Source organism: Gossypium arboreum, chromosome 13 (assembly GCF_025698485.1).
Source record: "Gossypium arboreum isolate Shixiya-1 chromosome 13, ASM2569848v2, whole genome shotgun sequence".
Classification (NCBI taxonomy): Eukaryota; Viridiplantae; Streptophyta; class Magnoliopsida; order Malvales; family Malvaceae; genus Gossypium; species Gossypium arboreum.
In genome coordinates, this window is record NC_069082.1 from 87,468,430 (window position 1) to 87,473,836 (window position 5,407).

Genomic DNA, 5,407 nt, shown 5'->3' on the forward strand with positions numbered 1-5,407 from the left:
ATTTCCTTATACATATGCTTGGCCGAATATTCTCTTAACTAATATAAGCCCACATATTTCATTTATTTCACATTTTAGCCCCTCAATTTCTCATTTTCACAAATTAGTCTAAAATACTCAAATTAATCAAAAATCCCAATACAAAACATTGTAATCTAACATATATCTTTCATTTTCTATCATCAAACTTCATAAAACTCACATTATCAATAATTGCACATCTTAAAATCATAATCAAACTCAGAAATTGAGACATGGGCTTGAAAGATTACTAAGCAACGATTACAAAAACAAAGAAATTATCAAAAACTGATCAAAAATCATACCTTAGTCACCAAAATCCTTAACCGAACCCTAAAAGCTCTTTTTCTTCCTTTTTCTTTTTGATTTTTGGCATTAAAGATGAATGAATCATCCATTATCATGTTTTGTTTTATCTTATTACAAAATAATTCATCAATTGCTAATTTGCCCTTTATAATTAAACATATAATTCATGTTAATTAAGGCCATTAATGTCCACTCATAAATTCAATGGTTTATTAACCACATAAGGACCTCTCAATTATAAAGACACATCAATTCAGCCATTATTCAGATAGAAGGACAATTTTGCATTTTCTATGATTTAGTCGTTTTTATCAAATCGTCACACAAACAATAAAATTTTCACACGAAACTTTCACAGATATCAATTCACATATTATAAGCACGAAAAATAATATTAAAATATTTTTCTGACTCAAATTTTTGGTCCTAAAACTACTGTTCCGACTAGGGTCTAAATTAGGCTGTTACATCTAGAGTCCGCTATGAGTATTCGTTTAAAAACTCACTCATATCATTCAATTTTGATCTACCTAACCTAACCTTTTCAGAATTAGATTAATTCCATAAACATGTTGCACATTCATCTATGTCTAGAAACTACATGCATGCAATTCAATAATACCATTGAATGAAACAATAAATTAAAACTAATCTAGGTTTTAGCCATTAATGGAAATAAATGTTTCATCAAGTAATCCCAACTCTATGAGATTAACTCATAGGCTGGTAAATAACACCCCGATTCAAAATTTCATTTAACATCATTTTCATGAATTTAGTTTACAAATCAACAAATAAGAAAGTAAAGAAAGAACTTCAGGAAGATAGCTTTCGCCTATCCAACCCACAGCTTCGGCATCGTAGTGTCTACTACTAGCTAAGAGGGACTGCCTTCTTCTTCTTCCTTTCGTCTCTGCCTTGTTCTCAACTGTTATTGTAACACCCCTCACCTTTATTCAATGCCAGAATAGGGTTAGGGAGCATTACCGGACTTATAAAACAATTAAACATTCACTATGCATACATTTTCATATTTCGTATAATTATCATTCAATCTCAATCAATATGTCCCTAATAGAGTCTACTACGCCCAAAAACATGCTTAGAAGTAGTTCGGGACTAAGCCGAAAACTTTGAAAACTCATAGAACACTTAAGAAAATTTTCTCAAAATAGGGGACACACACCCGTGTGGTCCAGTCGTGTCTCTCACATGGCCAACAAACATGCTCGTGTCACAGCCCATGTGGACATTTGAAATGGGAGCACATGGCCGTGTCCCACCTCGTGTCCGACCCCGTGTAACTCTCTGACTTGGGTCACATGACCAACACATATGCCCGTGTGGCTAGCCCGTGTGGCTAGCCCGTGTGGCTAGCCTGTGTGGCCTAAAAATGGCCATACATGCCCGTGTGACAGGCTGTGTGCTAGGCCATGCCAAACCTGGAGGGTATATGAGGTCGTGTGGAGCATACTGGCTTGATTTCAAATTCAACTCCAGGGGACACACGATTGTGTACATAACCGTATGTCACACACAGCTAAGATACACGCCCGTGTAGACAAAAATAGGCTATTTACAAAGCCAATTTGCCACCCAAATTTCTGCACACCTACACAATTCAAATGGCCAAAACACATGCCCATGGGACAAGCTGTGTGTTACCCATATGGACAAAATAGAGGCTATTTACCAAGCCATTTGCCACCCTCATTTACATCTACACTTACACAAATTCAATGGCACAATTCATGGCATACTTAGCAACCAAAACATTCACAATTATAGCTAAAACATGTTAATGTGATACCATCATCTACAATATACATGACATTTCATTATGCCAAATCAAATATACCAATTTCATAGTCAAAGGCATCCACACACACACATTCATCATGTATAATTCTACTTAGATTTTTCTAACATACCAATGAGCCATACTCAACCATTCATCAACAACCCATTAAGCAACACTCAACCATTTGCCGAACATTAATAAACTACATCACCAACAAGGCATTGACACATACATGCATATATATAATATATAAGCTTACAACCAATTCAACCAAAATGAGCCATGTTACATGGCTAAAGACCACATCAAACCTTTGACAATTACAAGCCAACATTTGGCCAAATTCATAATGACACATATAACAAAATGACCAAGCCCCTATACATGCCATATACTTAAAATGCTAAATTTCATTAATATCCAAATTGATAGTTTTGATAGTGTGAGGCGAATCTCCGACAGTCTCCAATCCGAGCTAGCTTGTCGACCCTATAAAACATGGAAAAATAAAAGGAGTAAGTTATATAGCTTAGTAAGTCCATATGTAAGAAATAAGCAAGCCTTACCATACATTGATCATGTTAGTAACATAATATAAGATAACATGATATACCATGAGTTTCACAATCATAATTCATTTCTTCGCCAACTTACCTTGAATTCATCATTTTTTGAGATTTAATAAACCTAAGGTTTATGTACATACCTGTACAATCTCAAAATGAACTTACATGTTTTCTCATATTTGACATACCCGTGAACCACTCGGAATAAGAATGTTAGATACTCGGGAGTTTTGCACACTAAGTGCCACATATGTAGCCTACCTAAGTCTCATATCTCACAATTGCTCGCTCTCGAGCTATCAACGGACCTGCTCACACAAGCTGTCAGTCCAGATGTAGCTATACGATACTACTCGCACAAGTTGTCAAGTAACCATAACATATGTCGGTATACTTAGCCACCAGTAGGACGTACAAGACCAATGCCCAGATCACATAATCACGTAACACATGGTAACCCTAGTGACATGTCACTTGTATCCTACTCGTTCGTAGAATTAAACTCCTCCACATTGTCAATCATACAGCTCGTGCAATATTAAAGCATTTAAATAAAATTATATTAAAGCTTATTTAACATACAAACTTACCTCGGTTACAAAAATGACTATTAGTTTGATTTAGTCCACAATCTTGTTCTTTCCCTGGTCTAAACTTGAACTTCATTTTTCTCAATCTATAATATCAAATTTAACTTATTTAATCCTCACATTATTCAATTCAACCCAAAAACACACTATGGCAAAAATTACATTTTTGCCCCAAAATTTTTGACATTTTACATTTTAGTCTCTAGGCTCGTAAAATGATTTTCATCTAATTTCTTCATTACCCAAGCCTAGACGAACCTTTTTCATGCTCATGACAGCCCACATTTTCCATTTATTCACATTTTACGATACATTTTACAACATTTTACAATTAGGTCCCTTTTTGACATTTTCATCAAAAATCACTTTGTAAATGTTGTCTAACTAACAACAAATGTAACACCCCTTACCCGTATCCAAGGCCGGAACAGAGTACGAGGCATTACCAGACTTAATAATACACATAGACGAAAATCGGGCCATAAAATTTCATTTAATTCAAAACTTTTCGAACACATGCATAACAAACAAAGCTAACTATATCATCACATCAAAACATAGGACATGGCACGATTAATTGAACTTATAAAACATAATGGATAAGGACCACATCTCATGATTTTATATGATAACTCAATGCAGACTGATACGTATGGTCAAAATCATAACAAAAATACATATCACAAACCAACTTCCTATACATGCCACTCACTTGATATTTCTAATATTTGAATTAATTTTTCCCAAAAATGATAGTTTGATAGTGTGATTTTGCCTCTGACGATCTCCAACCCCGAGCCGACCTGCCAATACTAAAGAAATGGAGAGGATGGGTAAGCTTTACGCTTAGTAAGTTCATATGAAAATAATAAGCAATTACTACCATGCTTTTCAAGATAAAACACTATAATTGTACAATTACACATATTCAGGACAGGCTATTTTCTGGAGTCCCGGTGTTAAAAAAAATCATATCTCAAGTTACAAAACTCGAAATCCAATCCCATAAATTTTCTATGAAACTAGACTCATATGTCTACTTAGTAATTGTTTTCTAGAATTTTTGGTTAGGCCATTTAGTATAGTTTATTAGTTAAAGTCTCCCCTGTTTCAGGGTATGACTACTCTGACCCCTGTGCACTACGAACCAAATTTCTCCCTGTACAGAATTCCAACGACCATACCGTTTGTTTCCCTTAAAATTAGATTCAACAAGGAATCCATGCATGTAAGGTATGACTCTGAATAATTTGTGTACAATTTATGGTTAATTTCTAAAGTCATAACAGGGGATCTCGAATTCATTCAGACCCTATTTCACAAGAATTCAAATATCACACAATATAGAATTCTTTTACTTCCCCTGTTTCTTTGATGTGAAAATAGACTCATTAAGATTTATTTCCAAAATTTTTTTAAATTTAATTCAACTTACACAATTTTTGGTGAATTTTCAAAGTCATGCACTGTTGCGATCTAATATTGTTTTACTACTAAAGTTCACTTTTACACAATTTCACTTAATCCATTCCATTTTACCGAGGTTCGCTCAAATATTGAGCATATTACTCATAAATTCAAATAAACATATACTTGCACTTGTTCATCACATAATCACTTTCACATGTATTTTCATTTAATCGATTTCCCGTTGAACTCATCGGAATAATAACAGATACACAATTGCCTGTACATTTTCCCATTTCCACACTTGTAGCCGAAGCTATCTGGTACGCATAGTAGCCTGCACTTAGTACTACACATGCGACCAACAGTCTGGTACACGTAGTAGCCTGCACTTAGTACTACACACGTGACCTCACCATGTAATACACGTAGTAGCCTGCACTTAGTACTACACACGTGATCATAGTTTTCGGGTACGCATAGTAGCCTGCACTTAGTACTACACATGCGACCTCACAATAGATCATTCGTATCGTTTTTATTTCCGAAGGTTCAATCGGGAAATTCCTCACTTTTCAGCATTTTACTAAATTGTCCGTAATCAATTTAAATTCATAATTTACATCAAATAACCATTTGATAGGCGACCACATTTCATATGATATCAAAATATAATAACATAAAAGAATCGATAGATTATTTATGTACAATTT